Here is an 11,150-nt window from a genome sequence, read left to right on the forward strand (position 1 = left end):
TTTTTAGCAATGTGTAAACAAATAAAAATGCAAATTAAAAAGAAAAAGAAAAAAAAGGAAAACAAATGTGCTACTTCTTCCTTTAGAACGGAAGCTCCAAGAGGACAGGGGCTCCCTTACCTGTCTCGTGGTGTCCCTGACATGTAGAATAGTGTTTTCCCCATGGTAAGCACTTTATAAAAATGCCTTATTCATTCTTTGTGTTTTCATGAAACTGCTTTCTTGATTCTCTCTTTTGAAAAATTTTCCAAGTTAAAGGCAAAAACAAGTTTTAATATTTATTTTTAAATCTTGGTTCTCTTTATACCCATCAGATCATCCCTCATCAATCTCCTAGATAACCCCTCAAAATATTTTAAGACTATATTAGCCCCCCCCCCTTTATTCTGTATAGTTCTATTATCATCTCTCTGGAGATAATATCACGAGTGTCTTTTGGACATTACACCTAGAAGGCATCTTAAACTCAAAATGTCCAGAACAAAGTCATCTCTCTCTGAAAAACTTCTTTTAAGAAAACCCAGGGGGGTGGCTAGGTGGCGTAGTGGATAAAGCACCGGCCCTGGAGTCAGGAGGACCTGGGTTCAAATCCGGTCTCAGACACTTAGTAATTACCTAGCTGTGAGGCCTTGGGCAAGCCACTTAACCCCATTTGCCTTGCAAAAAAAAGAATAAAAGAAAAAAAAGAAACCCCAGGGGTGGGGCGGCTAGGTGGCGCAGTGGTTCAAATCTGACCTCAGACACTAAATAATGACCTAGCTGTGTGGCCTTGGGCAAGCCACTTAACCACACTGCCTTGCAAAAAAAAAAAACCAAAAGAAAAAACCCCCAAACCTCCTTCTGAAGTTCACAGTAATAATGAATAATAATCCTCCCATTATTAAAAGCTGTGTCCTCAAGTCCTCATTCCTTCACCCAAGTCCATGGCTAGTTATTTCTATTGCTATAACTGTCAAATACATCCCTTTCTTTTCAGACCACTGAACTTCCCGATTCTATCTTCGCAGCGTGCTCACTTTGGCAGCACATATACTAAAACTGGAACGATACAAAGATTAGCATGGCCCTGCACAAGGATGACACACAGATCTGAGAAGCGTCCCACGATGCAGGATGCTGCTCTGCCTCCCGCAGGGCCCCACCTTTCTATCTCCTCCTTTGGATAGGGATAGGACATGCTCAGAGACTTGGCAGTGTCTCTGATGCTCTTCCTATAGTCATTCTCTGTGTTTTCAAGCTGGGCAGACAGAAGCAGTTTTCTCCCTCCCCCATTCAGATTCATCTCCTTGGATTCCATTTGTACGACCCTCCTGAGGTACGACTCATCTCTGGTTCAAACTAAACAGCATGACGTCAAATGCTCTCTACAAACCCTAAATGTCAGCTATTATCTCTGAGCATCATGCCTCAAGAGGAGACCATGGTCTAGAAATTCCAGTCCTTCTCCCAGATCCAATCTCCTCCACCAGTTTAGTTCCCAAATAGGCCCTTTTAGGGGCAGCTAAGAGGTTCAGTGGATGGACCTAGCCCTGGAGTCAAGAGTTTAAATCTGCCCTCAGATACTAGCTGTGTGACCCTGGGAAGGTCACTTAATGCCAACTTCCTAGGGGGAAAAAATCAGATCTTTTTTCTTTTATTTTTTGCAGGGCAATGGGGTTAAATGACTTGCCCAAGGTCACATAGCTAGGCAATTATTAAGTGTTTGAGGTCAGATTTGAATCAGGTACTCCTGAATCCAGGGCCAGTGCTCTATCTACTGCACCACCTAGCTGCCCCCCTCAAATAGGTCTTTTACTCTGAAGTCCTTGCCTCTGAAGCAGCTAACCAGGAACAGAAGCATCATTCCTGCCTAAAAGGTCTTCAGTTTCTGGCCAGAGACTATCATCTTGAATCATTCCTCAATTGGTAAATGGTCAAAGAACATGAAGAGCCAGTTTTCAGAAGAAGGTATCAAATTTACTGTTGTTGTTGAGTGGTTTTAATCATGTCGGATTCTTTGTGACTCCCTCTGAGCTCCTGGAGGGGGTTTGCCATTTTCTTCTGCATTCATTTTACAAATGATGAACTGAGGCAAATAAGATTAAGTGACTTTCCCTCACAGCTAGTGTCTAAAACCAGATTTCAACTCAGGAAAAAGTGTCTGCCTGATTTCAAGTCTACAGCTCTATCCACTGTGCCTTCTAGCTGCCCCCAAGTCATCTATAGTCATATGAAAAAATGCTCTAAATCACTATTGATTAGAACAATATAAATTAAAACAACTCTTAGGTATCATCTCACACCCATCAGTTTGACTACAAGGACAGAGAAGGGAAATGACAAATGTTGGAGGGGAGTTGGAAAAATTGGGATGCTAATTCATGGTTGGTAGAGTTGGGATCTGATCCAACCATTCTGCTAAGCAATTTGGAACTATGCCCAAAGAACTATAAAACTACACATACCCCTTGACCCAGAAATACCATTAGTAGGTCAAAGAAAAAGGGAAAGAACCCATAAATATACAAAAATATTTATAGAATCTCTTTTTGTGGAGGCAAAGAATTAGAAACAGAGAAGATACCCATCAATTAGGGAATGATTTACCAAGCTATGGCACATGAATGTGATGGAATACTATTTTCTTATAAAAAATGTTGAGCAGGATGATTTCAGAAAAACCTGGAAAAACTTGTGTGAATTGAGGCTAAGTGAAGTAAGCAGAACCAAGAGAACAATCTACACAGTAACAGCAGTAACAGCAGTAACAATACTGCATGATGAGCAACTGTGAATGACTTAGCTTTCTCAGTAATACAATGATCCAAAACGATTCCAAAGGATCAATGATGAAAAAAAACTATCCACCTCCAGAGAAAGAACTGATTCTGCAGATTGAAGCATACTGTTTTAATTTTATTTTTCTTGAGATGCGTTTGCTTCAGGGGTAGCTAGGAGGTAGCCCATGGGTAGCTCTGGAGTCAGGAGGGCCTGAGTTCAAATCTGACCCCAGACACTTAATATATGCTTAACTGTTTGAGCTTAGACACGTCACTTAACCTCATTACCTTGTAAAAATCAAAAAGGGAGAGAGAGAGAGAAAGAGAGAGAGAGAGAGAGAGAGAGAGAGAGAGAGAGAGAGAGAGAGAGAGAAGATGGGCTTCTTATTTGGTCTGTTATCTTTTACAACATGGCTGATATGGAATATATTTACCATGATTACACATGTATGTTATTATGCATCTGTTCATCGTTTTCCATTCTTCATGATTCCATGGACCACAGCACACCAATACTATCTTGGGAAAGATTGGTTTGCCATTTCCTTCTTTGACGGATGAAGGCAGACAGAGGATTAGGTGACGTGCCCAGGTTCACACAGCTAATAAGTGTCTGAGGTCACATTTGAACCCAGGTCTTACTCAAGAGGCCTGGACTCCAGACCTGGAGCTCTATTCACTGAGCCAGCTAACTACTTCTATGCATATATATGAGGATAAAGAGGGAGAGAATATGAATCTTACATATTTTAAAAAATGAATGTGAAGAACTTGAAGAAAACATAAAAATTTGGAAAAGAAAAAGATTATTACCTTTAGCATTGCAATAAAGTTTGTAATCACATGAATCCCCAGAAAAATAGCTAGCAAAAGGGGGGGCTAGGTGGCACAGTGGATAGAGCACTGGCCCTGGAGTTAGGAGTACCTGGGTTCAAATCCGACCTCAGACACTTAATAATGACTTAGCTGTGTGGCCTTGGGCAAACCACTTAACCCCATTTGCCTTGCAAAAACCTTAAAAAAAGGGCTAGCAAGTCATCCAGTTTAACAAGGCTTTCAGGGTTCAGTGGTTACTATCACCACCAGCATTTATATACACTTGAAGGTTAGCAAAGCACTTTATATATCTTGCTTTATTTTAAAACATATCCCAGGAATGTGGGCCTCTCTGCTGCCATTATGAGGGTCACATACCCTCCAGAGCTTCTCTCTCTTTCCTCTATATCTTCCCAGATCTTGCCTGTAGCTCCCTTGTCATGGATCCTTGGAGTAACTGAAACTTGCTTCCTTTGAGGAGCTCCTTCATCCCTGAGAAGAGCCAGATCCTTGCTGCTTAGCCTCAGACACTTCAGTCTCTGCTTATTCCCTTTCTCCTCTGTTACAACTGTCCACAGTCCAAACTCCTAACAAAGCTCAGGATTCCTCTTTGCCTCCCCAGGTGGAGAATTTTGACCTGTGTTAGGCAGAGGTGATTCAGAAATAAAAATTCCCAAACTGTGAATAGCAGGTCAGGAATCTAGGATAAGATCTGCTGAAAAGGCTAAGTGGTAAACCATAGGGTCAAGGCAGGAAGGCAATGAAGCCAGAGTGGGTGAATCGTGGACTAAGAGAACAGACGTGGACCAAAGGGCAAAGGCGGTGAAAGCGACTGAGTGAACCCACATGAAGAAGGGGAAGGTCACCTGTGGAAGGTGATCAGGGAGGAAGTTTCAAGTGCCAGATCTTAGATTTGGAGAAATTGTGAGAGATGACGTGAGCTGAGGTGTGGTTAGGACAAGTTAAATAAGAAGGTCATTCAAGTTAAGAAATTTGCAGAATGCTATGGTTGGGTTGTTAAACGAGGTTACAACATAAATTTCAAATTTTCCCCAGGATGATGGCAATAGAGAGGAAGCCCACGAACCATACATGAAGCTAATGGAAAAAGTTGGGGGGAAGACTTGGAAACCAAGATATAATAGTGGGTAACACAAGAGATGATTGAGGGATGGGGTAGGGGGAGAAGAATGCTTTGAGAGTGTCACTACTGACCCTTGGAGGGGAGTGGGGAAGAGAGGGGAAAAGGAGGGAAAAAAAGTCACCACTAGATAGGGATACAAGGGTACACTCTGGGAGGAGTCAGGCTTCGATTAATTCAAGTTGGTGGAAGCAGTGTTGGTTGAAAAGCTGGAGGATGTGGAAGGCTGTTGTGGAATGGACTCCACAAGATGAATCTGAATGGGAACTCATATGAACCAATATGAAATGAAGCTGGAACAAACAGAATGACTAAAAAATGTGACTATAACCTGGAGGAGGAAAACCACTAAAAATTCAAAGTAAAGCATCAACACCACAGTTCCAGAAGACCAGGATGAAGCAAGCATTCCACGCTTTCTCTGAGAGTTGATGGGCAGGAAGTTTAGAATGAAACTTGCATTTCCAGATGTGGCCAACAAGTGGATGCTTTTGAAAAAGAATATTAGTAATTAGTAAGAATATTAATGGGGCAGCTAGATGGCACAGAGGATAGAGCACCGGCCCTGGAGTCAGGAGTTCCTGAGTTCAAATCCGGCCTCAGATACTCAATAATGACCTAGCTGTGTGGCCTTGGGCAAGCCACTGAACCCCATTGCCTTGCAAAAAAAAAAAAACCTTAAAAAAAATTAGTAAAGTATTTTTAGAAAGATGTACATAGAAGAGAACAGAAGGTCATCCAAAGAAGCAACTAGGCTGGAGGGCATGCTGGCCTTGAACCCAACAGCATTCCTAGGCCAAAAATGGGCTCCCATCACACAAGACCTAGAGAGGAACTCCTCCACATCCAACCCAGTTTACTTACTTCAACATTTCCTGGATCTGTGATTCCATGTGTATTTATGCTCCCTGCTCTGATGCAGGCCACAACCCCTCTATGATGATTTATTGAGATTCCACAGCCAAAGACTCATGATGGATCACCAGTCCCTCTGAATGTAGCCAGGGATGCCATTCCTCCGATGCCAGTCTCTTGCCAGGCCCATACTCCAGATCTTTCCATCTTGATGGAACTTGAACTCTGCTGCCTGGGGTGAGTGTTCAGAATCACTTTTGACCTGGCTTTGTGCTCTGCTTCTGCCTCAAGACAGGTGATCACACTTCCCCATTGGCCACTCACACTGGCACACAAGAGGAGTTTCCAAACCCTTCCATAAGAGAAGGGGGACAGTGCCAGGGTGGGCAAAACAAATCAGGAAAGGATACCCAGGAACAAGAAGAGTTCTCCACAATCAGCTTCCCTTAATCAGCCAGTGATGCTTAAATATTCCAGAGTCCAGAGAATGGGGGAATGTCCCTGGTTTCCAAAGTTCTCATTCACAATTTCTCCAGGGTCCTATTTCCATGAAAGGGAGAAAGGGAGTCCTTTCTTTGTTAAAGTCCTTCCTGGTTTAGCCCCAGTCTACCTTTCTAGCCTTGTTTCACATTTCTCACCCCTCCACACACACTGCATTCTAGTCACAACTTGCTGCCTGTGCAATCAGCAGTCTCTTCCACCCATACCTGGGATACCCTCCTTCCCCTTTTCTGCCTCTTAGAATCCTTGGCTTCCTTCAAGGTCTCCTGACCCCTAAGAAATGATTGATGCTCACTCTTTTTCTCCTTAAATTCCATGTCAATATTCTATCTCCCTCCCTATAGAACCCAAGCGGCCTAAGGACACACAGAGTTTCCTTTATCTTTGGATCACACACACACACATACACACCCCCCCCCACACACACACACACACATATTTGGCCCTTGGTTGAATGGGCTTATTCCACATCATTTACTGGAAGAGCACAAGAGTGACCCAAAATGAGGGGGACCGGAGGGAAAGTGATCTGGGACAGCTTGTGCCTCTGACCTCGTCAGAGAGAGCCAGAAACGCATAAGCCACTAGGGCTCAGGACGGGGAAGCAACAGGATTGGCATCCATCATTAGCCTCAGGGAAGATCTTGGGATCAAGGAGGAAAGGAAAGGGGGGGTTCTTGGGATTCCTGTGGTTACAGGACTGGGCAGGGAACGAGAGCAGCAGAGCAGGAAAGGCAGAGAGGAAGCTGGAAGGGATCCGGTCCAGAGGCAAAACAGACTTAGAATCAAGATGCCCTGGGTTCAGATCTTACCTCTGACCCATGTCAACTGTTGGACCATGGAAAAGATGCATAACCTAAGTTGTCCCATCTGCAAAATGGGGTTTTCACTAGACCTACTTCACAAGGTTGTTTTGAAGCTGAAAGTAAGCAAAACCCTATGATAATTGCTACCAATTTCTCAGTGGTTTTTATTAACAAGGCCCAAATGGCAGGTCAGTTTTTGGTTGGTGTCAGATTTCCTATACGCCTTCCCTGTGGGCTCCCAAGTATGTTGTTCCAGGATTGTAGAGTCCAGATCCCTGTCCCAGGGGGCTTTCTAGGCCAAGAACAGGCAGCTGGTATCAACGGCATTGGGTCCTTTCCAAAGAGCTAACACTTCCATGGCACTTTTCTCACAAAGTTATCACCATGATACCACCCTTGTTTTAAAGGAAGAGAGGGGAAGGGGCTTGCCCAGGATCACACAGCCAGTCCCAACTGGAGTCAGGGCCTTAATGCTCCAGTATATATACTTCAGGTTCCTTGCTTGCAAACCTACCATTCTTTCCACTAACCCTTACATACTTTTAGCTTTTTTTTTTCACTTTCCTCAGAACAAAGCTCTATGGAAGGAATGACCCAAACTGAGGCTGAGTGAGGGAAGCAGAACCAAGAGAACATTGTACACATCGACAACAAGTTAGTGACGGATGCGCCTCTCTGCAGTTCAGAAAGCTAGGAGAACCCCGGGAGACCTGCTATGGACAAGGCCATCCACATCCAGAGGAAAAACAAAACAAATAAATGAAAAAACCAAACAGAATCTGAATGGATACTATATATTCACTTTTTTAAAACTTCTCTTACGTTTTTCCTTCCTATCCCACAGTTTTCTTTCTTTTTTCCTTAGTCCTAATTGCTCATACATAAAACGACTAATACGTAAACATGTTAAACACAAATAGACAACTTTTACCAGATTCTTCACAGCTTAGGGGAGAGAGTTGGGAAGGGAGGGGGGTAGAAAAAGGTATAACTTATAAATATGCAAGTGGATGAATGTTGAAATATGTATGTATGTATGACATATGTAATTGAAAAATTAAAATAAAAGAGCAACAATTTTTTAAAAGATGCTGAAAAAAATAAGCAAAAAGTACTGTGGCTCCTTTAGGGACCAAAAAAATAATAGTAACAAATCCCAAAGCAGAAAAAAACATATAAATATGAAAAATGGAAACACAAGCCTTAAGTACAAAAACAAATTCAAAAGAACAATCCACATTATTTAAAAGTTTGAGGGGGAAGGCAGTAAATAACAGTAGTGGTAATACAATAGACTAGGCACAGGAACACATCCAGAATATAAAAGAAAAACAGGAATAAGCAAATAGGTGTGATGGAAAGAGTCCCAGCCTCCTAATTGGTGTCTCTGTCTCCAATCACTCCCTAAAATAATCTATCCCGCAATAGAGAGGGGTGGGGATGGAGAAATGGTGGGATGCTGCCAAAGGTAGAAACCTCAAAAGTTTTCAAATATATGGCATGAGGAAGAGAAAGGAATCAAAGACAATGCTGAGATCTTTGAAGGGTCTCAGAACTAGAAAAATTTGGAAGGGGGAGAGTGTGGAGGGAAACAGTAAGTTCAGTTTTAGATACATTGAATTAATAAGAGACTCAGCCAAAATGATACAGCAAATTAGTGGCCACACAGCCATGATAGAAGTTCAACCTAGTTTTGATTCCCAAGGCTGGGATTCTTTGCATTATACCTAATTGCTTATTCCTATTTTTCCTTTTAAAAGAAAACAGTTCTGCATTTACAAATTAACTATGTGACTCCTCATGCCAATTCCAATGATTCTTTATTATCTCTAGGATAAACTTAGAAGCTCTTCTGTGTAGCTTTTTCTTTATATTTTTTTTTTAGGTTTTTGCAAGGCAATGGGGTTAAAGTGACTTGCCCAAGGCCACACAGCTAGGTAATTATTAAGTGTCTGAGGTCGGATTTGAACCCAGGTACTCCTGACTCCAGGGCCGGTGCTTTATCCACTTAAAACCCTACACAAGTCAGCCACTCTAGACAAGACCTCCTCTAGTCGAATTGGACATTCCCCCTTCCACATTGTCATCCAGGCAAACGGTCCACCACTCACATACAGCACTTTCTCCTTTGCAATGGCCATCCCCTCTTTACTTGTACCTGTTTCCCTTTTTCTTTTTACTATTTTTAAAGTTTTCATCCATTTGTACATGCATATTTCCAAGTTACAAAATTTCTCTCCATCCTTCCTTCCCCCCCCCTTCAGTAGGGAACAGTCAGGTTAGCATTTTAATATATATTTTGTTAAACATATTTACAAATTAGTAATTTCTAGCATGAGGAATTAGGATTAAGGGAGAGAGATACATAAGAGATAATTTTTATAAAGACTTGGTAGAGCTGTGGTTTTGTTTTTTTATTTGTGTGTTTGTTTTGTTCTTCTTCCTGACTGGGGATAATATAGACCATTAGCTCTCTGGACTGCCGAGAGGAGCTGCTCCCATCAAGGTTGTTCATCTCATAATAATGCTGATGTGCACAGTGTTTCCTTGGCTCTACTCCCTTCATTCAGCGTCAGATCCCATCAGTCATTCTATGCTTCTCTAGAATCCAACCATGGTTTCTTTTAAGTGGCTTGCCCAAGGCCACACTGCTAGGTAATTATTATGTGTCTGAGACCGGATTTGAACCCAGGTACTCCTGACTCCAGGGCTGGTGCTTTATCCAATACTCCACCTAGCTGCCCCTACGGTTTCTTATAGAACAATATTCCATAGTGTTCATGTACCATAACTTGTTTAGTCATTCCCCAATTGATAGGCATCCCCTGATTTCCAATTCTTTGCCATTACAAAGAGTTGCTATGAATATTTTGGAGCATGTACGACTTTTCCCATTTTTTACAATTTCTTCAGATATAGTACTAGAATTGGAATTGCTGGGTCAAAGGGTATAAACAATTTTATTGCTCTTTAGGCAGTTCCATACTGCTCTCCAGAAAGGTTGGATCCATTCACAACTCCACCAGCAATGCACCAGTGTCCCAATCCTCCAACATTGATCATCTTCCTTTTTGTCTCATCTTGGCTAATCTAATAGATATAATATGTCATTGCTGTTTTAATTTGCGTTTCTCTAATCAATAGTGAGTTGAAGCATTTTTTCATATGACTATATATAATTTTAATTTCATTTGAAAACTGGTCGTCTCCTCTGACCATTTATCAATTGGGGAATGACTTGTAATCCCCTAAATGTGATGCAATTCTCTATATATTTTAGAAACACGACATTTATCAGAACTCCTACTTATGAAGATTGTTACTCAGCTTTCTGCTTTCCTTCTAATTTTGGCAGCATTTATTTTATTAGTGCAAAACCTTTTTAATTTCATATAGTCAAAATCATTCATTTTGAAGTTTATAATGTACTCTAATTCTTGTTTGGTCATAACGATTCCCTTTTTCTTTAAGATGTAGCCCGGGGAGGGGCAGCTAGGTGGCACAGTGCATAGAGCACAGCACAAAGCAGTGTCCACCAATGATGCTGTAAGTCTAGTCAGAAAATTCTCTGACCTGGATGTTTTTCACCAGTTTTCACCACTTTCCTCATAAGCCCAGAAAAAGTACCCATAGAAGAGAAGCGGGCCCCACACTGAAAAGTGGGACGTGGGAAGTGACAGCACGGTAGGATTCAGATACAATGGAGAGAGCTCTAGAGGGACGTCATTTAATCAAAGAGGTTAAAGAAAGGTTCCTTATGATGGAGGTTGCTACATTCAGGGAAAAGCCACAGGAGTTCATATTGAAGAGTCCTGGAAGTGGGGCAACATTCACGGGCCTATCTATGGAAACAAAACAGTGACTGGCACGTTATATGCTAGATGTCCTAATGTCTGTCCACTCTAAACAATCCTGACCCAATCTGTGCTAATCTTCCAAGTCTTCAGATTTTAAAAGAGAATTCATTCATCAGCTCAACAAGGAAGGAGCAACCATCTTGCCCAACTCTTATTTTAGAGAGTTTTAAAGTTAAGACCCAGGAAGCTTAAGAGGCTTACAAGTCCATCAAATTAGAACTGGGAATCTCTGAGGCCATCAAGTCCAACCTTCATTTATTAAATAAAAAAAGATGGGTCCAAAAAATGTAAAGACTTGTCCAAAATCATAGAGAGAATACACCCAGGCCTACTGACTTCAGGGCCAATTCATGGGTTTCCAAGCATGAACTAGGTTAATATTAGTGCACCCATAGAATTTATCACCCACTGTATG

General features: G+C 41.9%; 1 non-coding gene across 1 annotated transcript; it reads left to right on the forward strand.

Moving 5' to 3' along the window:
* The first annotated feature begins 1,008 nt into the window (after positions 1 to 1,008).
* On the forward strand, positions 1,009 to 1,111 carry LOC141490274 (U6 spliceosomal RNA). Its single transcript, XR_012469129.1, has one exon. It is a non-coding gene; the product is annotated as a U6 spliceosomal RNA (small nuclear RNA).
* The last annotated feature ends 10,039 nt before the right edge of the window (positions 1,112 to 11,150 follow it).

The sequence above is a fragment of the Macrotis lagotis genome, chromosome 5 (genome assembly GCF_037893015.1).
Source record: "Macrotis lagotis isolate mMagLag1 chromosome 5, bilby.v1.9.chrom.fasta, whole genome shotgun sequence".
NCBI lineage: Eukaryota > Metazoa > Chordata > Mammalia > Peramelemorphia > Peramelidae > Macrotis > Macrotis lagotis.